At 43.7% G+C, this 24,205-nt stretch overlaps 1 protein-coding gene across 1 annotated transcript in view; it reads right to left on the bottom strand.

Annotated features, from left to right (window-relative positions):
- Positions 1 to 15,935, bottom strand: part of LOC147698452 (serine/threonine-protein kinase Nek5-like) — a 396,064-nt gene extending 380,129 nt beyond the window's left edge. Inside the window, exon 1 of the mRNA XM_086935037.1 lies at positions 15,816 to 15,935. The gene's annotated coding sequence lies outside the window, so the exon portion shown is untranslated. The remainder of the gene's footprint in view (positions 1 to 15,815) is intronic.
- Between the last annotated feature and the right edge of the window lie 8,270 nt (positions 15,936 to 24,205).

Raw genomic sequence — 24,205 nt, 5'->3', positions numbered from 1 at the left:
TCAATGCTCTGAAAACTGAGTTCCTTCTGATCTCACCTCCCGCGAAAATCTCCACCACTCAAACTTGGCTTAAGCACCTAACTGCACTCAATGTCCAACCTACCATCGTGGACTCAGCGAAATCCCTAGGCATTACACTTGACGCCAACCTCAACATGCAGCAGCATATCAGCAAGGCAACTAAGGGAGCAAATTTCCAAATCAATACCCTGAGGAAACTTAAACCCTTCCTACCAGCCAAGGACTTCCAATCTGCAGTACAAGCCCTAGTCATTCCTCGCTTAGACTACGGTAGCGTCGCCCTTTGCGGACTCCCTCTATCTACAACTGCACCCCTGAGAGCCTCTTTGAACGCTGCAGCGAGACTCATCACTGGATCAAAAAAACACTCACATATTTCCCCTGACCTAAAATCCCTGAACTGGCTACCTTTTGAAGCCAGAATACACCTGAAAATTGCCTGCATGACGCACAGAGCTTTACACTACAACTCACCCGGCTACCTCACTCAGAAGCTGACAATATCTGGTGGCACAAGAACCACTAGAAGCACAAAGAATCTTCTTCTGAAACCTCGTAGATTCCGGAAGGTTAAAACATATAAACGCTCCTTTTCAGGAATGGCACCCAGGATCTGGAACTCACTCCCTCCAGAAACCAGACTTATCTCCTCCACTACATTCTTAAAGAAAGAAGTAAAAGCTATCCTCATGACTAAATTCACCTGAACTTGTACTTTGGATCTATTTGAGACTCTGCACCTATCTGCACTATTGTTTGTCTGATTGTCGATTTGTATCATTGGTTTGAGTTGATTATTATGCTCCCCCATGTACCTACCCTATTTTGCTATTCACTTTTTTACCTACAACTATTCTTTGCTCAAAAGTCTGTTAATCACCCCCTTGTTTCCTTACCCCCTGTTTTTGTAAAGCGCTCTGATATCTGCAAAGATCTTGTTTGCGCTATATAAAACTTTCAAAATAAATAAGCAGGTATTGGTTGACTGATAATTGTTTGGGATGGAGGCATTCCCCTTCCACTACTACAGTGCAGAATGACATTCAGGACAAAGAGATGACATGTAATGACTAGGGAGCCTCGAATTTCTTAAATATATAAAATTTCAAAGTTCTGATCCCACATTGGATAACTACGCCCACAACAGCAAAGAACTATTCAACATCGTCAAAGAGTTCACCAACCCCACCACCGGCACCAACGACATCACTCCTTCCCAAGACCTCTGCAACTCCCTATCCTCATTCTTCCACAACAAAATCGCTGACATACATAACAGCTTTGGTGACCAGTCCACCCCACCCACCTCCGAACTAAAACCCCCCTCCAACAACCTTTGCGCCTGGAACCCAATCACCACTGAAGACACCATCCGCCTGATGAACTCCATCCACTCAGGATCACCAACCGACCCATGTCCCCACCACATTTTCAACAAAGCAGACTCCATTCTCGCACCCCATCTCCGAGACGTCATCAACTGCTCCCTCAACTCCGCTACCTTCCCGGAAAGCTGGAAACATGCCGAACTCAGCGCCCTCCTGAAAAAACCCACAGCAGACCCCACCGAACTTAAAAACTACCGCCCCATTTCGCTCCTCCCATTCCCTGCCAAAGTGATTGAGAAAGCCGTCAACAGTCAGCTCGCCGCCTTCCTCGAATCCAACAAATCCCTCGACCCTTCACAGTCCGGCTTCCGAGCCAAACACAGCACCGAGACCGCCCTCATCGCAGCAACAGACGACATTCGAACCCTACTGGACAACGGAGAAACAGTCGCCCTCATCCTACTTGACCTCTCCGCAGCCTTCGACACAGTCTGTCATAGCACCCTTATACAACGCCTCAGCAACGTCGGAATACAAGGAAAAGTATTGACCTGGATCGTCTCATTCCTCGCCGGAAGAACCCAGAGAGTCCGCCTCCCCCCTTTTAGATCAGAGGCCACCGAAGTCATCTGCAGCGTATCACAAGGATCATCACTCAGTCCCACCCTCTTCAACGTATACATGAGTCCCCTCGCATCCATCGCGCGCCAACACAACCTAAACATCATCTCCTACGCAGACGACACCCAGTTGATCCTCTCCCTCACCAAAGACCCAAACACCGCCAAAACCAACCTACACGAAGGGATGAAAGAAGTAGCCGAGTGGATGAAGAACAGCCGTTTAAAGCTGAACTCGGACAAAATGGAAGTCCTCATCTTAGGATCATCCCCCTCCGCCTGGGACGACTCATGGTGGCCACCGGCCCTGGGAAACGCACCCATACCAACGGACCACGCATGTAACCTGGGCTTCATCCTGGACTCCTCCCTCTCGATGACCAGACAAGTCAACGCCGTCTCATCATCATGCTTCAACATCCTACGTATGCTCAAAAAAATCTTCCGTTGGATCCCTACCGAAACAAGAAAGACGGTCACTCATGCACTGGTCACAAGCCGACTGGACTACGGAAACACCCTTTACACCGGAACCACAGCCAAACTACAAAAAAAACTCCAACGCATCCAAAACGCCTCAGCCAGACTCATCCTAGACATCCCCCGCCAAGACCACATTTCCGGTCACCTGAAAGACCTCCACTGGCTCCCCGTCAACAAGAGAATAACGTTCCGTCTCCTCACCCACGCACACAAAGCCCTCTACGACCTAGAACCCGAATTCCTCAACACTGTCCTTTTACACCCCAACCCGCCAACTACGATCGTCCAATCAAGCCCTCGCCGCAATCCCACGCATCCAAAGATCCACCATGGGGGGAAGATTATTCTCCTACTTAGCGGCCAAGACCTGGAATTCTCTCCCCACCCACCTCCGCCTTACACAGAACCACCTCTCCTTCAGAAAACAACTAAAAACTTGGATATTCGATAAGTAAAGTACCCCCCCCCCTCCCTCAAGCGCCTTGAGACCCTCTGGGTGAGTAGTGCGCTATACAAATTTTAAACTTGAAACTTGGGCAAGTTGATGAGCGATAAGTAAAAACATGGCAGGTTAAAACTATTGTTCCGATCGTTCTGGCCTAATGACGTTGTCTCTTTGCCGGTTCAGTGAACCAATGCCTAGTATGCTAAAATGTATGGCTAATGAATGTCCACATTTCTTTTGGTTCTGGTTGTGGTAAATGGCAAAATATGAAACTACTTCAGAATGAGGCGATATCCATAAAAACCGTCCTACCTAATTTAGTCGCACTCAGACTACACTAAATAGGCCACCAGCTAGATCCAGGATATGCTTGTTTCTCCCCCCTCAACCACGTTAAGCGGAAATTGTCAAAAATCTTAGGGCCCGATTCACAGAATAAACTTACTACTTTTGGCATTCACAGAATGCACTTACTACTTTTGGTATTCACAGAATGAACTTACTCATTTCGGTATTCACAGAAGTTAGGACTACTAACTTTAGGACTCCTAAATGCCTTCTGTGAATACCGAAAGTCTTAAAATTAGGATTTTTCTCAATTTAGTAGTAGTAAAGTTAGGACTCCTAACTTTAGGACTCCTAACTGCCTTCTGTGAATACCGAAAGTCCTAAAATTACGATTTTTCTCAATTTAGTAGTAGTAAAGTTAGGACTACTAACTTTAGGACGCCTAAATGCCTTCTGTGAATACCGAAAGTCTTAAAATTACGATTTTTTCTCAATTTAGTAGTAGTAAAGTTAGGACTACTAACTTTAGGATGCCTAAATGCCTTCTGTGAATACCGAAAGTCTTAAAATTACGATTTTTCTCAATTTAGTAGTAGTAAAGTTAACTTTACTACTACTAAATTGAGAAAAATCCTAATTTTAAGACTTTCGGTATTCACAGAAGGCATTTAGGAGTCCTAAAGTTAGGAGTCCTAACTTTACTACTACTAAATTGAGAAAAATCCTAATTTTAAGACTTTCGGTATTCACAGAAGGCATTTAGGAGTCCTAAAGTTAGTAGTCCTAACTTCTGTGAATATCGAAATGAGTAAGTTCATTCTGTGAATACCAAAAGTAGTAAGTGCATTCTGTGAATGCCAAAAGTAGTAAGTTCATTCTGTGAATCGGGCCCTTAGTGTCCATTCTTGAAAGGCTTGGGTGGTTTTTTAGCCAGCTGAGTCGCAAAGTCCTTTGGAGGACTTGAGATAAAAAAGCAAAGCTACAGCAATGTCTTCAATACCAAAGATATATACAGAAGGTGGTCATAAAGATGTGCAGTAGTGCCATGTCAAGACAGTGAATCTGGAATTAGAGTGAAGGTGGTAGTAAGTTTACAGTTGTACATCAACGTTCAGTATTTATGGATATTTTATACCTTCCATTTGATGTACTCTGCACCTATGTAGTGCAAGTAGGTCTTATTGTAATGTAAAATCCAGCATCATTTTAACATCCATGAAAATGTAGTGTGGAGCTGTTATGGCTTGGGAATACTGTAATCTGACTTGGAGTTGTAAAGGGTTTTGGAAAAGATAAAGTCAATGCCACAGCTTCAGTATGCTTGGGAATAGCATCACAACAAGCAACCACGGCATGCAGGCGAATCACTCTGATGTTCACGTATAGCGGATAACCTTGTAGAACCTAGAGTGATGCTGGCTGTGTGTCGTGCAAAAACTCTGTGGAGAATCCTTGTAACATACTGATGTGCATCAGAAGCTGATGCTCAAGGGCCACACTTAGCTACAGTCGATTTATTCCATCATCCGAACATTGCTTCTCTTTTGATGTACATCTCGCTTGTAGTCCCGAGTTGTGGTGTGGGAGTACAGCACAAGGAAATCTGTCTTCATCTCCAGAGTGGTAGCACAGTTGAAGGATCATTGTAGTGTTCTGACTTCTCAAGCGTATTAACTATTATAGTTAAAGGGGCATTAGCAGAAGAATACGCAGGTTATGGGGACAACCATTCAGGTTAGGGAGACTCACATTTAGCACTTAATACCATTAATATCGTAATCGATCTGAAATTGTCATTATGCATTACAAATCTTTGAGTAACTCCGCATTCCCAGTACTTTATTGGAACCAATCCGCTGATGTCTTCGGTAGACTGCCACCGTACCTTTGGATAGGAGGCGTCATATTTTCCATAGTAAGTCTACTGAGGACCCCATATGTGACTGTTCGGGCGTACAAGCATCTGCCTTCGGTTCTGTGGCTGGGAGATCACAAACAACACCAGGTCTTAGCACTTAAAGTAATTACTGGTGCGCCCCTGGAGTCCCTGAACATTTCTCTGCTCCTAAGGATACAAATTATCTGCTCTCGGCTGTACTTCTAAATGGGGCGATATTGAGTCATTAGAATGTGCTGCAAGTCCACGGTAGTTACCGGTTTTGCTAACTCCAATTTAATGCTCTAAAATTGAAGTCTAACCGGTGAAGAAAATGCTTAATAATGCTGCCACGTCCAAACAAGCATTGGCATAGCCAATAGGTCTCGCTCTTGGGACCGTATAAGTATTTAGTTATGCAGCACCATATCCTTGATGAAACAACACCAACATTTGCCTGGCTAAACACTTATAAGGTCCCAAAGGCGAGACCTATTGGCTATGCCAATGCTTATTTAATATATATATATGACATCCATATGTTTTTTTGCACAGTTTTCATAGGGATGATTGATAGTACGATGTAGTGTGTAAGTGGACCTATTGTGTGTGTATTGCTTAGCACTTTAGGGAGGGTTTTTTGCATTTGGTAAACCCTCCCCACTTTCTACATTAGTATATGTAACATATTACGCTCTGCACAACTGCATAAATGCTTTATATTGGATTACTAAATAATATTTCATAAAGATAACTATTAGTATATAAAAATTCATTTGTAACCTTAGCAATATGGGCATGAAATGTGATATTATTTAAGTATCCTTTTTAACAGACTCCACTGTCTTGCAGGGGGGACACTATTGCCATTGCATCCAAAAGACTATGTGGAGGAGGAGGAGGATGAAGCAGATATGTCTTCTGAGATTGATTTGGATGAAGAGAGACTTGAGCCAAGATCTGATGATGATGACACTTAAGGCCGCAACATATGGCTATGAGTATTTGAAGCACAGAAAAGTTATTCTATCAACAAAGATGTTCACCAATGAGGTGCTCCTGCAAGACAGTTATTTTTAAAGTTTAAATATTTTCTTGGAAGTATGCACTTGCAGCACAAATAATCAGGTTACACAAGATATCAAGTGCTACGTTCAGTATATATATCACCTAATCAATACCAACATTTCAAAGCAAAATGTTGTCCAAAATGAAACCCATCCAACCAGAGGGTGCTGACACCTAGCGACTAATGCCAGCTCACTTCAGTTTCTCTCCTCCTTTGCACAGCAACTCGTGAAAAACACTCTTCGGATGCACGAGGAACATGGACACTCAGCCTCCTCACCATTTCACCATTAAATAGATCACAATGGCGTATTGTGGCCCTCAGTTTGACCCATAACATTGCTTGCTGAACACACTCATTCTGAAATATGGCAAAGTGCTGCTTCAATTCTAATATTTGCTTGTCCTACTTAACAGCATTATCACATTCAGCCTTCAAAGATGCAAAATATTCATCTTGCTTCTTGATCTGTTTCTGTAGAGTGTACAACACATTTTCTTTGTCCTGTAACCCATCTTGCACTTTGCTCAACTCACCATAGCTTGCATACCATTCTGTAATTTATCAATTTATCTTGAAGCAACTGCCTCTCAAACGTATGCTTTTTCTCTAACTCAACCACCTCAAAAACAGTTCACCAGCTAGATTAATTGACCGTTTATTCTGCTTAGCTTCAGCAGTCGCCAGGATTGGTTTAGCCAAATGTCAATATGCTAAATATAATTGGCTGGCGCAACATTGGGATCATATGTTGTGCCCACTATTATAGGACTTAGGACTCAGTCCCCAACTCCTGAAAAAAAGTTGAGAAAGGGTGTAGCCCAAATGGACTCCTGTTGATTAAAAAAAGAATTAGGGGATCTGCAGTACAACAGTGAGGCTCCCGTGTCATTTCACAGACTTACTGTGGTCCTGCCAGAGCAAGCATCCCTACCATGGTGCTGCAGCTCCATAAAAGCTTCCATACCATGGTGCAGGATCCACAGTACCGGTTCTTGTACTGAGGGCTGGCACCAGGGAAGGAAGTCTGCAGTACACTGAGACAGGTATATACTGTTTACCACACAGTTTTTTACTAACATGATTGGTACAACGTAGGTCAGTAGAATGCAGGTAAGTACCACACAAGCCTTTTTTGGCCTGTTTATGATGCAGTACTTTACAATGCAGGCAAATGTTTTTTTGAAATGACATTTTTAATGTCATAAAAAGAAAGGGTAAGGAATGGTTAAGGGATAGGTACGTGTAAATGGGGGTACGGTTTTAATTCGGGGTTTGTGATCAGTAGAGGTTAAGGAAGGGTAGACTTTTTAAAGATTCGGGGTGGGTACAGATAGAGAGGGTAAGAGGTGTTAGGGTTCAGGGCAGGTCGAGGTAAATGGGGTAAGGAGTTTTTATGGTCCAGGAGTTTGTAGATGTAAAGGGATTTAAGGGTTAGGGGCAGGTAGAGGTAAAAGGATGTGTCTTTTACATTTGATGGCCAGGTAGAAGTAAAGGGAGGAAGGGTTTTTAGCGGTCAAGGGTGTGTAGAGGTAAAGGTAATACGAGATTTTTAGGGTTCAAGTGCAGGTAGATGTAATGGGTAAGGTTTTTTTAGGGATTCAGGGTTTGGTAGAGATATAGGGAGGTAAGAGACTTTTAGGATTCAGTGGCACGTAGAGGTAAAGGGACATAGGGTTTTTAATGGAGAATATATAAGTGTGTGTATGTATATTTTTATAAAAAGGGGTATGGGTGGGCTCTTTAACAATCTCTCTCTCGCTATATATATGTTTATGTACACATTTAATCATATATAAAATATCAGCTGTTAGAACACATAATGTGCTTCAAAATACCACGTTGTAAAACAACATAATGTTGACAACAATGTGTTGTAAACATCCATGGTAAAGGCATGCATTATTAATGAAGTGTATTATAACAGCTGATATTCCCGTGGCACCATCCTCTGGAGAAGCCCAGTACCCAACCCCTGCTGTGCATGGGCAAAGGCAATGTGAACCAGTGGCTGGTCACCCACAGAATGTATGGTGAAGTATCTGGCCAGGGGCCGGTCACTGTGGCCAACTCCTGCTGCTCATGGCAAAGGACGTGCACAGCAGGGTTTGGACGCCTGCTGAGGGTTGGCCACCTTGGAGAGTTGGGCAGAGGGCTTCGCTTGACATTAGCCATAAACAGAGGTGAGATCCCAAAAAATATTGAGTTTAGGATATAATTAAAAAAACAAAGAAACTCACTCAAAAACCAAATGTCAAAGTGACATTAGAGTTAGGCTTGGTAATAAGATTGTAACATACATTAAAAAACACTCCAGAAATCCACACAAAAAAAACCTGTTAAAATGCAGTTACAGTTACAAAGCAAAACCTCAAAAACACTGAAATTTGCCAAATAAACTTCTGTGAACTAATTATAACTTGCACCCTGTCACTCACAGCTTAAGACTTCACGTGTTATATCACTCATTACACGTTAAATTACATCATTGGTGACATCACTGATCAAATTTTAATTGACGTAACAAATTACATCATCTATGGTACTACCTACAAACTAGAAACAGTTATTATCACACGACTCGAGGGCAGAGATCCACAGACAAGCCCTTCTTCAAATTCCACAAACGTGTACCTCCAGATTTGGACGGAGGTCTTTTTCCTACCTGGCCCCATTCTATAGCGATAAACTTCCCCTAACAATTTGCATATGCAGAGAGCTGGGTACGTTGAAAAAATTCCTAAAAACCTGGCTGTTTTAGTCAGTTTTTCACTAGTCTTATACTTCAGCAGAAGCGCCAAGATATTTCTTCAGGGATGATTTGTTGCGCTATACCAAGAGAGCATAACATAACCAACTCGAATATCATTTTAAAAAAGAAAATTGGTGGGGAAAGCCCTAAAGTCATGTATCACATAAAATTACTATGTGTACATGTGAGGCAACAGAATGGACATTAGCAATTTCTGTTTCTTGAGAAGACTTGCTCAGTTTTGTGCCTAGCACCTGTTTTGTTTGTTTGATTTTTGGTCTCGCAGAAAACCTTTATTAAGATTCTGCTTAGATGAGCTCAGAAACAGGTGCCCTTTATGCTAAGGCAAAAAATCACAAATAGGTAGTAAATTGTCATTGCTTATTTTGACAAGACCAGCACATTCTACCTTTTCACCACAAAAGAAATGTCACCAAAGGTGACATGAGATGATAGGAATTTGAAAGAATTAATGAATTTCCTGCCAGCTATCACGGGAAAATCTACATTTTTCATAACAACATTTCCTAAGGACGACACTGCGGCTGATACTTTTTCAGTAGCAAGAATCTTCCTTTGCAGCGTACTTTACCTTACCATCCTCCAATCCACTTGTTTTTCTGGAAATTGAGATAATCATGGATTTTAATTATTCTCATTAGCTATGATTGGTGCCAGTTGGTTTAATGCTTCGCTCTTACATTAGCATTACTACTACAAAATGTATCTTTATACACAAATTACTGAAATATTATCAAGTTTTTTTTAGAAAATGGAGCATATTATCTTAGCGTTAACCTTCCTCTGTCACTGATAACCTTAACATCCAATTTATTTGAACATGTATAATTTGGAGTGAGAGAGGGATTGTATGAAAGCTAGCTCTTGTGAGAGGTGCCTTAATTCTGAAAACATTTTTCAAAATAAATTCAATGTTCCTTCTGACCTATATCATCGCATTATCTCCTATGTTAAGCTGATTTTGTAATATTTTGTTAATGTAAGTTAATAGTCTAGTCAATCAAGATAATTATATATTTTATGACGGTGACTTGTTATACTAAAATCCCATTTACAAATTCATGCATTACCATACATAGAACTATCAGTCAATCTATTGTTCTGTACAGTTCTATCAAGTTATGTTATTTTTTTTCTTTATGGTATTGAATTGTAATATAGCTATTGGAATCAACAGCATCCTTAATAATACAGAGTTTGACCCCTTTTTATTTAAACTAAACTTACAAAATCTCAAATATATAACCGAATTGATAACATAATATTTTAAAACAATGATTGCAAAATCCTTTTACAAAGAATTTTTGGTATTTTGGTAAGAGTAGTTCAGTTTTAACTGCTTTGATTATCATTGTTCTTTTCTTCAGAAATTTTGAAGACTCTGATGACGAACTGAGAGAAGCGTTGGTGGAGTCTTTGGAACAAGTTATACTTCCCAAAGAAGAGATATTGAACGACGAAGTAAAAACAGAAGAGATATGCCTAGAAGAGCAGAAGTCTAGAGAAAAGCAGAATTTCCCAAATTCCCCAGAAGAAAAAGTGCAAAAAGAGGACATGTTACAAGAAGAAAAGAATGAGGCCATACCCATCAAAATACCTTTAACAACTGGGGCAAATTTACAAAATAACTCTGCTTCATCTCGCATCTGTGCCGTTGAATAGAAATGGAGGGATTTGATTATATATTACACAGTGGTTTCTCTTTCTGTTTTAAAGGAAGAAACATTTTTGAAAGTTGTACCTAGCCAATGTGTTTGGGGTAAAATATTCACTGTGTAATAATGCTGTGAAGCATTTCTATGTCAGCTGATAGGTGGGTGGTGTGAAATCCACAAACAGAAGATGTGTGGCTTACAAAGATGTGAGTGTTAAAAAAGTACAAACCTACATTTCCCAGTGTTTAAAAAAATCTTTTTATTGTATTTTCTCACAAGCAAACAGTATGTAAAATGATACATGGAGCAACCAAACCCCCAGCTTGCTGCAGCACACAGATACATATGAAACGGCAAGTCACAGAGTCAGCCTGAAATCAGATTAAAGGCAGTTAACACTCAGTTCAGAAAGTCGAGGATTCCATCCCAGAAGGCCCTCACTCTGGAAAAACGCCAGAGTGTATGGAGCAGTGTTTCTTACTGTCCACAGCCCCTCGGGCAGCAGTTCGTGTCACTCATTCTCCTTAACGCAGAGCTGAGAACGCGCATAGTATGCCTGGTGTAGAAGCTTCAAATGAATGAGCCAGAACCCCATCCGGATAGCAACCTTCATGGGGCATTTACAATATACCCCCACTCATTGTCCTCTGAGTGGGGGTTGCAGCCTCTGCAACAGGCCTGGCTGTTGCTGAGAAGTGTGGAATACATCTGCGCAATATAGCATGCCTGCATAGCGGGTGACCAGTGCCTGATACTCCAATGGGCTTTTGTCCTCTATATCGTAAGGGCAGGGGATCCACCGAGTCAAGATGGACCTAATCAGTACATATCATAAAAATGACCCCCCCTTTCCAGTCCACCCCAAAGGCATTTAATTCTGGATTTGAACGTCCATGAGCGTCAGCCACCCTTTGCCTCTCCAGAGATCACCCACTTTGAAGATGCCGATCATATATCAGCACCGGTGGCCCGACACCCTTTGCGGCCCCGCCATCGTACCCGTGTCCCACAGCGGTGTCTCCAGTGTCAAACAACCCGCCCATTCCAGCCTGTGTGTCACAAGCTCAAACCACCAAGACGGTCAGTTTCAGGAGGGTGGTTACTGTCCATGCCCCATAGATTCACCGTGTGATCCCATGGGGCTCCAGCGGCCACCTGTAGGCCATCAGGGCTGACTCCCTCTGATGCGCAAAGGTTCAGTTATTGACCAACAGCAGGTGAGCGGCCCAGTAGTACAGTTATAGATCCAGCAGGGCAATGCCCCCTTCCAAACTGACTCCTCGTCAGTGTTCTAAGAGTGATCCTCAGGCACCACCATCCCAGGAAATTTCCCTAACCTCTGCCTCCACCCTTCATAAGAAATGATCGGGGATCTCTAAAAATGAATTCTGCACCAAATAAAAGAAGATAGATCATCTTATACAAGGCTACCCTGCCCAGCAGGGGCAGAGGGAGGTGACACAAGTGTTCCACATCCCTGTGGAAGTTCCTGCAATATCCGTCCTGTATTTTTATCATAAAACAGATTACGGTCTTCTGTCTCGTAATTTTCCAGGTAAATAAACCCAAGGTCAGCCCATACCAACAGCTGGAACCAGTAGCCCTGAGGCGCCCAACGGGACAATGGGTATGCTCTGGACTTACCCCAGTTAATAGCTATGCTGAAGAAGAAACTGAAGATTTGCAGGATCTCCATGACACTCGGTAAGGAGCAATCCACATTTGCTAGGTAGAGCAGGACATTGTCCACATACAGGGAGATCACATCCTCCCAGTCACCATCCCAGAGGAGATCCTGCAACACTATGTCCCGCCGAACCCAATTCGCCAGCAGCTCAATCGCCACCGCAAAGAGCAACAGAGAGAGGGGCAACCCTGTCGGGTGCCCCTACCCAATTTATTTTCCTCTGACTGCAAGCCATTCAGCCACACCCTGTCTGTCGGCCCATGGTGAAGGAGGCTCACCCATGCCCGATACACGGGCCGAAGCCCATACAGTCAAGAAGAACCTGCAGATAGAGCCAGTCCCAGGAATCAAATGCCTTCTCAGCACCCAATGCAAAGAGAAGTGCCAGCCTCTGTATGTGGAATCACCTGGCCAGACAGCCGAAGAGCCGCTAGAGATTGTGACGCATAGATCTATGCTGCATGAATCCTGATTATGTGCCACTACGACATCTATCACCTGCGATAAGCATTTCAACAAAACTTTAGCAAGTTTACTTTCCACATTTAGAAGAGGAATAGGCCTGTTCAAGGCACAATTCTCTGGGGGCTTCCTGGGATTTTGAAACAACACTATCTGCGCTTGCAGAAAATCCAGGGTCCTGGGGAAGTTCGCACCTCATCTGAGCCTCACAGTACAGAGAATGCAAAGGCTTGATCACCCTACTCTTAACACTTTTGAAAAACAGCGGGGGGAAGCCAGTGGGACCAAGGACCTTCCCACTTTCGATTTGGGCTAGGGCTTCAGGAATTTTTCTCTCTGTGATCACGACCTCAAGAGAATCCCTAGCTTCCCTACTCAGTTAAGGCACTGGGAGGTCACTCACAAAACCTTGCATACCCTCCACCACCTCCTCAGAGAGGCTGGAAGTATAAAGAGCGCTGAGGTAGCACGCAAAGATCTGAGCAATCATCACTATTCTACTCTGCCGTGCCCTATAAAGTTTCCTTGCCTCCTGATGAACAAGCAGCCTATATTCCTCCCTGAGCTGCACCAGACTCCGAGCTTGTTCCAGGTACGACCGCTCCACAGGTGGCTCCTGAAATGTGGCCCCAACTGCCCATCTCTGGCCTCTGCGGCTCCTCACGAGCACTCCCCATCGCCCCCAGTCAACTGCAAGGAGAGGTTGGGCTGGGACGGATGATGCAGGATACTAGCACCCGCAGTCCAGTGGTGTAAGGGCTCTGGGCTATGCATCCGACTCTGTTGCCACTGCTACGCTGCCTAATTTCCTAGTGTTGTACATAAATACAGTGTAGTACTGTTGCCATTCTAAGACACTTAAAGTGAGTCAAATAGCATAAAATATTTACTAAAGCATCCCGAAGTACTAGCCAAGAAAAGCAATAAGAATAAAAACAAAGTAGATACGTCCAGAATATATTTTGAACCTCAAGTGACTGGGTTCCATTCACAACCATAGGTTTTGTATTGATGTTATTAAGGTAGCAAACACAAGATGATGGACGAAGTGCTGAAACGTATATATACGGGTTTGAAAAAACAAGTAGGTCACAGAAATCAATAGTAAATCATTAATTTGCCCCTATATTATTCCCATTATTTTTCCCCATCTCCAAAGTAGGCGAGGTACACAAATCACCCATATGCAAAGCAGTCTTGACCCAATCCCCATGGGAATAGTCCAGCCCGAACTGCCAGGTCAGGTCCTCCCTGGACTGGAAACAAGCCTCCAGAGACTGTTTCCGGGGTATCTCCCCTCATGAGCCAGTCTAGCTTGAATCCAATAGCACAGCAAGCAGGGGGCCCTTGCATGGACATACCATTGGCCACTTGGGGCGAACATAGCAAACGCAAGATGATGGACTGAGTGCTGAAAATTTTCAAACACTCACCACCAGTCAAGAGATCTGGGTTAAATCCATCATTCTTTTGCTCACCATGCCACCCTAGTTTAGAGCCAGCCATATGTAAATCAGTCTTGACCCTGCTCCCCATGGGAACAGTCCCGCCCGAATTGCCAGGCTAGGTACTCCCTGGACCAGAAACAAGTATCCTGGGACCGGTTTCGGGGTATCACGCCTCATCAGCCTGGCTAGCTTGAATCCAGTGGCACAGCGAGCATGGGACCCACGTCTGGGCATACCCTTGGCCACTTAGGGCAAACATAGCAAACACAACAAGATCATGGACTGAATGCTGAAACATTTCAAACTCTCAAACCTAGGCAAGAGATCCGTGTTAAATCCATTGTTCATTTGTTCACCATGCCACCCCAGTTTGGAGCCAATCATATGCAAAGCAGTCTTGACCCTGCTCCCCATTGAAATAGTCCAGTCCAAACTGCCAGGCTAAGTCCTCCGTCAGCCAGAAACAAGCATCCTGGCACTGGTTTCAGGGTATCCCCCCTAATCAGCCAGGCTGGCTTGAATTCAGTGGCACAGCGAGCAAGGGATCCACATCTGGGCATACCCTTAGCCATTTAGGGTAAACATAGCAATTAGGGTACCAGCTACTTATATCTGCACTTTTTTAAGGCAATTTGAAACTAGGCAATGATTAGATGGCTCTTAGCTGGTTCAAGGCTTTCCTGTCAGATAGATCTTTTAGGGTCTCTATTCCACCGTATCTCTCCAAGGAATGTCCCGTTGAACAGGGAGTACCTCAGGGGTCTGCCCTCAGCCCCACCCTGTTCAACGTTTATGTCCTTCCTCTGGCAGAGGTAGCCAGGAAGTGCGGGCTCTCACTGGTGTCCTACGCCGAGGATACCCAGCTGGTGGTAGCACTAAAAGACGAGAGCGGCCTGAGTGTGCAGAATTTTAAACAGACTCTCGCAGATATCACCAGCTGGATGTCATCAAACTACCTCCAACTCAATGCCGGCAAGACGGAGGTCCTGCTGCTAGGTAAAGATACAACAGACTGGGGAAATAATTGGTGGCCTGAGACTCTGGATCAACCACCTGTGCCCAAAAATGTGGTAAAAAACTTAGGAGTATGGGTGGACTCTGCCTTGAACTTTACCCATCATACTAAAAAAGTGGCTGCCACATGTTTTGGTATTTTACGAAACCTACGGCCTATTTTAAAATACTTTGACCACCATACCCGCCAATTGGTGGTACAATCAGCAATTCTCTCGCGGTTGGACTACGCTAGCTCCTTGCTGCTGGGAACTAACGTAGCCGAGAAAGCCAGACTACAGCGAGTTCAAAATGCCGCCGCAACAGCTCTGACAGGTCTTCCGCGTCACAAATCTGTCACTACTACCCTCAAGAGTCTACATTGGCTCCCTGTAGAAAAGAGGATCCATTTTAAAACCTTATGCCTTGCTTTTAAAATTCTGAAACTTGCTTCCCCCCCATGCTAAGTCCACTCCTCTCATCCTACGTTCCTCGACGCACTTTACGGTCGGAGGGACAGAACCTGGCCACTATTCCCCGCATTCAATTAAGTCGAATGGGCGGTCGCTCATTTAGATACCTAGCGGCCAAGCTCTGGAATGGACTCCCAGCCCAGATTCGTGAGATGAAGGATCTTCTATCCTTCAGAAAAGCCATAAAAACTCACCTCTTCTGTTAGTTATGTTGTGTCACCTACAGTCTACATCTTCAGCAGTCTCCTTTGGATACAGACAGCTAGCGCCGGGACGCCCCTTGGCTGGGGCAGCCGTGCGCTATACAAACACCTATAACATAACATGAGAGTTTTTGAAAATTGCAGACACTGCTGGATGGTCACACTTTTCTTTGATTAATCTGTGAACGCAGCTGCCATTGAGCATATATTATAGTCAAAATTAATATTTTGTTTGCTATGTAATACTGAGTTCAAGGCATTGGAGTGCATGAAACTGACCATTCTTAATATAGCAGTAGTCCATGGAACATGAGGCACAATACAAAGAGCTGCATGGTTATATATCTGAAATACACTTACCTTTCCCAGATTAGAACCCAGGCCTGAAGGCTCATTGACCAGGAATGTGTCCACGAGACCCTACCTTTCTAGTCAATGGCTGCGATTGAAAGCACTCCCTGACATGATTAGTGTGATTACCCCCGAGGGCAGAATTCTGGACTAGTTGTTAACAGATAATAATTATGTTGGGGAATTGTTGTTCAGTTTGGAATTCACATTAACTGCCACCTTTAGTAACATGGGATTCAAAATCTGGTAATGCCAAGATATTTGTGTAGAACCTGAGACTTCTAGGGTAATGACTTACTCAAAAAATCCCCAAATATCTTATGCAGTTAGACTGATGGATGTTTCTGCATGGCATTTCTCTTTTTAGAAACTTGACAAATATTTTAGATATTGTTCTATTATTGTGCTATTATATTTTAAATTATTTTATGTATGGGGTCCATCTTCCGTCACTTTGCTAGTTCAGCTATTTTAAGTAAGAGGCCATATATTTATATTTTATAGGACTCAAAATTGTGTGTTCATTTGAGGACTGGGGACCACCTTAGCTGTTTACACTTTTTCTCTGGGAATAATTGCACTTTCACCATATTCGTGATTCAACTTACTCAGGGAATTCGCTACTGCTACAAAATGTCTGCCCATGATTTGGGACATTGGGCGCAGGGTTGTCTAGAATCAAAATATACCCCTAGATATAATTAGGATTGTGAGTTTGGCAAGGAGGGGAATCCTTCACGTTGTACCCTGCCAAAGTCTGTGTGCCCTTATTTAGAGACGAATAGACCTTAAGTAATCCATTAACATAGTCACATTGGCTCAGTCAACAGAATACTTCCTCTGACAGTCCAAATGAAGTAGGGTCTGTTAGAGGAGAAACAATACAGCAATTGCCCTAATTAGGGGGCATGGTGAATTTTGTTTTTCTTGTCCATCACTGCTAGGAAAAACCTGGTGGTAAGGGACAGGAAAAAAACTAGAATGACTCCCCACAACATGGAAGAAAACTGCCCGGGTGTGGGGGAGGGGAGCATTCTAGGACATTGAAAGGAACCAATGTGATGAGGCATTCTTTCAAGGTACAAAGCTGACACCACTGGGGCGAAAGTATCTCTAAATGTGTTGGCTGGAGTATCATCAGCATGAGTGAGGTAGTGTCCTCATACATCCCGGTAGAATCGACTCCATCTGTCAAAGACTAAACCCGGACCGTATCTTCTCACGTTTTTCTTCTTGTTAGTACAAGCCGCATATGTGAAGATCTTTATTTCTTTGTATCTATTAAAATCTATGGCAATTCTAGCACAGTAAGTCTACAATTAATTGATTGTCGTAAGCCCACAACTGTGTGATCACACAATATGGTGCCATCTGCATAATGCAGAGCTGGGATACACTTGCTGCCCAAATTAGGAGAGGACAATTGGGATTATTGCAATATCTCTGCAAAAGATAGACATAAACATTAAAAACCAGTGTGGATAGCTGAGGCATTGTTTCTTTTCCTGATAGTACACCACTTCATATTTACACATGTACCAAACCTCTGGGTTTATTCTAAAATAATTTGTTGGCACCTTCATTATTTTCCTTTGACCTTCATTTATGTGGGGTGTCTACTGGGTTTTCAGAAGGCTGATTGATGACTAAGCACGGATGCTTTATACATTTAAATCCACCAAAACATGTTCAAATACCCAAGTGACCATCTCTTGGTCTTTTAGGTGGAAGTTTCATTTCATTTCATTTAAGTTGTTGCTATTTGGGCTATCTGCCATTTTAATTTTCAGTTAAAAGGGCTTATGAGTACTGGACAATGCCATTCCCTGTCAGGAATTTACTAATTGTTTATTGATTCTGGACCAATCACTTAAACAGACATATTAATCTGCCGATCGTTTTTAAAAGTCTCCCTCTGTTTTCATTTTCTGGGTTTTCTGTCACTTCTGGAAGTAACCACTCCAGTTAATCTCTCTCGTCGGTCTGTATCAGAAAAGGATGCCACCTTCTTGCTTAGATAGATGCATATTGCTTCCTTGAGGGCAAGTATAACCAACTTATCTCATTAATGTTAGAAGGACACAACATCGTTGAGCTGTTATTTCTGTTGCCATCAGTCAAGCAGTCTATTGTCTTATAACACCCATAATGAGATCACAACAAACAGTGACGCCCTGACCTGCTCCATTTTTCAACACTGTTTTAAGCAAAAATTACCCTGCCACCATCATGACTGTTAGAAAAGTCTTGCATTACATTTGACATCTTCAGAATTGGGATATGGCATCTTTTGACCACTTCATGCCACGACCATTAGATCGTTTTAATTAACCAATCGAGTCTATTTAGCACATCCATCCAGAAAGGGGTGATCTACTGCATAGCTATTGCATATGGGAGCGAAAACCTACTTGTTGATTACAGAGCTAGTGCATACTATTTATTCTAAGTAGTGCCCCTTATTTTTGGTGAGATATATTTTGTTGGATCACTCTTAATAAACAGCATTTATGTAAAGTTCAACATCACTGTTGTGTCCAATTGATATATATGTATTTCTTGGTGTAGTTGCTTTGACTCCTGAGGATCAAAGTGTTCAAGCCATGACATGAGCCAGTGCATTTCCTGTATACCACTTAAATAAAATGTATTATACCTGATTAAAAGATAAAGCATATCATGAAAGTTCATTGTCGAGTAAGGTGAAGTTAAATTAAGATTGTCAGATTCTCCAATGAATTAATTTTCCAAGTTATTATCAATACTGAGGTAGCTGGTTGAATCCAAATTTTTAATATGGACTGCTATGATTTATCTAAATATTATGAATTTCCTTAAATAGGGGAGTTTTAAAATAATTTTCAAAAAGACTTTGAATCGCACCTGATTTTGTTTTGGCGCTCTTTGGGTTTTGTTACAATCAGTATATTAAACATCATTCATATTCCTTTGTTTATGACTGATAACAATTGAGCATATTCCACATTGTGGAGTTTTATAAATATTTCTATTTGAATCAATTGTAGTCATAGTTTCGTATTCATATACGATATTGAGAATTTATTTATGATGGAATCTAAAAAGGTACGTGTAGCTATTTTTTTCCTTTTGGAAAAGTTAACAATTGACAATTATCAACCATATATTCGGGTCAATGGATGAACTTCCTGAATTACATGATTTTAATACTTTTTTGTGTCAACGTTTTTCTTACAATATTAATGATGACCATATTCTGAGATGTAGCTTAAAATAGGCTGAATATGTGAACAATCTGCAGTGGTAGGTGGACTTACAGGTGCCAATGTCATGGTGCCAGGCATTTATCTGCCTGCCCTGCGCCATGGATTTACACATCACATTGTAACGATTGCTTGTAGAGAAAACAAAAAAGGAAGAGAGATGCAGGCGTATGAGTGAGAAGTACCACCCGTAAACAAGTGCAGAGGCATCAGGGCTACTCTCATAGAAAAAAAAATAGAAAACAAACGAGGACATGTGCTACAACATGGGGTCAGGCTGCGGAAGCTGATCACCGCTTCTTCTGTGAATAGCTCATCCTTATAGAACACCAACAGAGATCACGCTGAAGGTGACCCATGAAACATGGTGGTATAGAGGAGTGGTAGGAGAAAGGGAGCCCATAAACAAATGATTACAAAAATAGATAAGTATTTTACTTGTGAATGGGCATAGGAGTGTTCTGTGCATCGATTAAACTTCCAAGGTGAAATATCCTAGAACTGCATAAAGTATATACCTCTCTCAAGTTCAATATTACTTTAGAGGAAATGCAAACACTGCAAGTATATTAGTGCAAAATTAATAAATCTCCTTTAAAATAAGAATGTGAATTTTATGAACAGCTAAATGGGTGAAAGTGGTTATTTGGCTAGAATGACCTAAGATTCACAAATGTCCATCCAGCTCAGGGCTGTGCTCATCACGATTGAGGAGTCAGGCAGCGGGTCTGATTCAGGGGCTATTTCTGCGGGTCAGGCAGAAACAACATAACACCCAGTGTATTTGCCCATGAAGGACAGAGGGGAAGACAAAAACATTGCAGCCCTAGGGAACACCTATTCTGAGGCAGGCGTCATACATCAGCAGCGAGGCTGTGTGGCCTGCTAAAGGAATAAGAAGAACAAGCATCCCCGGAATCTACAACTGTTTGGTTTAGACAGGCATCAACTTTGGAGAGCCTTTTTCGTGGAGGTGCAGAGTGTGTTCTCTTTTCTTGGACTAAGAATATTTTGCTTGGCACACATTTGGGTTAATGCTTTGGATGTGGGTTCAACAAGGGTCATTGGTGACTGTGTCTTTGGATCCTAGGGTTTACCTGTGACTATTTGTGATTCAGAGCTGGACAGATAAGGTACTCCATCACAAATGCAATGGAGTACCCTGTCCGCCAAACGCTTGGCTTGTCCACCTCATGTAAGGACATGGAGCCCTGAGCTTTCCACTGATGGAGCTGTCCTTTTCTCTGTAGATGGAAAGCGTCATCCAACTGTGAGATGAAGTAGGGGTTCTCAGAGGAAGGGCATTACACTGCCCATCCTATTTAGGGACGGTGTAATGTCCTTTATTTCTATCCTTTACCATCAGGAAGAACAGGAGAAAACAAATCATGAGCCCACACCCAGGAGGAAACCTCCAGGCAGTGGGGGTCATTAGTATTTATTTTCAAATACAAACACCCACTTTGGGATTGTGTTTCTGAAAAACAAAAATATATAAAAGTTTGGTGAACGCCTGTCAGAACCTACGGAGGCCGTTCATCTAACTGTACCTTGAGGGTACTGGAGTAACAGCGGTTCCTTTCAAGGTATAAGAGAGGACGGCTGGGCCAGCGGTTAACATTTATCCCTATGTCTGGGGATTTTTTTGTGACTGGCCCCAGAGATGGGGTTACTTGTAGCGATTTCTGTGGATTCTGGTGGGCTCTCAGTAATCATATTAGGGGTGTATTCCATTATGCTTCTGACCTCTGTACTTTGTCGATTCTCATCCTTTTATTAGTGTCTAAGATTAGCTTTAGTACACGTTTAACCTATGGTTCCCGACCATTCTTTGTTCCTCCCTGTCCTCTTCATACCATTGCCCTGTCTGAAGGTGCTTGGTGTTAGGGGTCCATTGTGGTGTGCTACCATCAGTACTGTTTTTGTGAGACATCTGCAGATCCTTGTAGTTTGTCACATTAACGTTGAAAACGTTTTGAAATTTGATATCTGATGTTAAAACAATCTGCGAATGTTTATTTGTTTAAAACCCTAGACGTCAAGGAGGTATCGGCAACTATCTTCAGAAAAACTAAGGCCCATATTTGCACAGGTTTTGTGTTACTTTTTTAAAAAAGATTCAATGCAAAATCCTTTTAGTATTTACAAAGAAAGGCAAGTATCTGTTTGTGCTGCTTTATAACAATAAAAGAAAGCAGCGCAGGGCATTGCGCTGCCTGGCATTACTTTGCTTCAGTGAAGTGGTCCATGAGTGGTACATTTTGACACAAGCCCATATGTACAAAGGCTTATGGATTTGCCCTACAATCCTGTGCTTTCCTGGTCCTAGCATAGCAAGCATTAATATCTTTAATTCTCTGGTTATTTCCTCTTTGCATCTGCGCTGCAATGTGCAGCACCCATCAAAGAGGAAATGCCCTCAAAAGATAGTTTTGGTGCAAACAAACTATCCTGATCACAAGCCAGACACTGTTGCAGAATGGGGCAAAAATGCCCGTGTTAGCGCTAGGCAATACTAAGTGCACCTGCACATAGAGAAAGTAGAATTGCACTATTTCTTTGAAGATATGATGCAGTTCGTCTCTTTCTAGGTGACGCAACACAGAGCTGCAACTTTTGTTTGCTGTACTGAGGTGGGCAACTTTTTATTAAATCTAGCCTCAAGATTCATGTAGGAAGGAGGTGGGTGATAATATTCCATATGACAAGGCGGGCACTTTTATCTAATGAGGAATAAGCCTAAAATTGATGTAGAAAATCTAAGGTAATAGGTATTATAAATTGAATTTAAATCCTGTGGTCTGAAGGACTGGTGACATTGGCATGTGTTTCTTAAATATCTAGTACCAAATTGGAAACTATTTTAATGGGCCAACTGCAGCTTTGGTATGAATAAGTCGTGGACCCGGGTGAATCCAGGGGTAGCCGCTCCATAATGGCAGAGAAGCGTCGCCCCACTGCCCAGAGCTAGCAGATCATAAATAAAATGCTAATAACACAATGTTATTATCATTTTATTTATTGCTCTCTGAGCCGCGCAATGGGTATGGGGCGGGCCGGCCATGCCGTGTGCAATTAAACATGCACACTTATGTTTCTCCAACCCAGCTGTGTTGCTCAGCAAGGTTGGAGAAAAGCCACAGGCTCCAAGGCACTGTCTGAGTGGCAAACAAGGCCGCTCAGACCAATCCTGGCACGGCTTTCCTGCTGTAAGAGCAGCGTCTGTATTGGGTGTGGAGCCTGTGCTCTGAGGCCCACCCATATCCGGGCTCGGTCAAAAAAGAAACGGGCGGCCGGGAGCAGGGCAGCAAGCAAGTGTTATTTTGTATTATTACCCAACCACAAACCCCGCTCCCCCACCCTAGATAGGCGGCGGCCGCCACTGGGTGAATCATCTGGGAGTTGAACTGCCAAACATCTTTGGACAGTCATGGTGCTTTGCAGACCTTCACAGGACAATTTTAGCCCCTGAACTAATTAGCTGATGGGATTCAGGCGCTGCAGAAAATAAGGTGTTCTGGTTCTCTAGCAGAAATTAAATAATGTATTTGTGGGATGAAAAACCCCAGTATGGTAGCAATTTAACTTGAATGCTTGAGAGCCTGCAATGGAGAGGAGGCTCTTATAATGCAACAGTGCCTTTAATTTTTCAAAGTTCTTCTGCATTAAAAGTTACAAGTACAATATATTCTGCTAAAACAGACTGGTGTTTGCCCTCTGTCAAAGGGGGGACTACACTATGCCTAGCCCATCTGAAAGAAACAGGTTAGTATTAGATTCCTTACCCTAGAATATCCCCAGGCGTCAGTCTGGATCCGGAAACTTTTGCGTAGCAGTACCCCTGCGCGTCGGTAGGCGTCGTCTGCAGGCGTCCCCTGCGGCTCCGCGTCCGTCGTCGGCGTCGTGCGCCGTGATGATGTCGCTGGAGTATATAGACGCCGCCTCCACGCGCTGACGTCAGTTCCTCTTTTTTCAGCGGCAGTTAGCGCAGATCCCAGAAGTGCAGTTCTCCGGTCTCTTTTTGACCAAAGTTTTTTGATCTTTTGATCTATCTTTACGGTGCCGGTAGGATGCCTGGTTTTAAGAATTGTGATGACTGCGATCGCACGATGTCGGTCACGGACCATCACCGACTCTGCCTCCGATGCCTGGGCCCCGACCACGACGTGGACGCCTGTGTCGATTGCCGAGCTCTGACGAGTAAAGCTAGGCGGGAGCGGTCCCGCAAGCTGCTCAAGCTGCGGGTGTCGGCCCCGCGTCGAGAGAGGTCCCGGTCCGGCCGGAGGTCGAGGGAGCGGTCGAGGGAGCGGTCGCGGAGCCGCCACGAACGCTCCGGAAGTCGTCACCATTCCTCCGGTTCCTCAGGTAGGAAACACAAGAAGTCGGGGCATCGTCATCGTACCCCCGACTCCCCCCGATGCTCGCGCAATGCGGCCGGGGGTTCGGGTGGCCCCACCCCTGCGGCTCCGCGTGAGCCGCCGGCGCGGCCTGCTCCATACCCTACGGTCCCTGGGCAAGGCGCGACGCCTGAGGAGATAGAGGAGTTCCTCATGGCCATGAGGAATCTGTCTTCTCCGACGGGGCCTACGGCGCCTTCGGGCCCTGTGGCCCCGTCCGGAGGCCCTAGTGGGTCGGGTGCTCCTGCCTCGACGCCGCCGGGTGCTCCGGCCCCGGCGCCGCGACGGCTCCGGCCCCGGCGCCACAGGGGCCTTCTGGATCGACGCCGGCTGGCTAGCCGACCTCTCCGGCGCCGATCCCATCGGGGTTGCCCCCGACGCCGTCCCCGGG

Source organism: Lissotriton vulgaris, chromosome 8 (genome assembly GCF_964263255.1).
Source record: "Lissotriton vulgaris chromosome 8, aLisVul1.2, whole genome shotgun sequence".
Lineage (NCBI taxonomy): Eukaryota > Metazoa > Chordata > Amphibia > Caudata > Salamandridae > Lissotriton > Lissotriton vulgaris.
The sequence above is the reverse complement of the archived record's forward strand: the minus strand, read 5'-3'. Positions and strand labels throughout refer to the sequence as shown.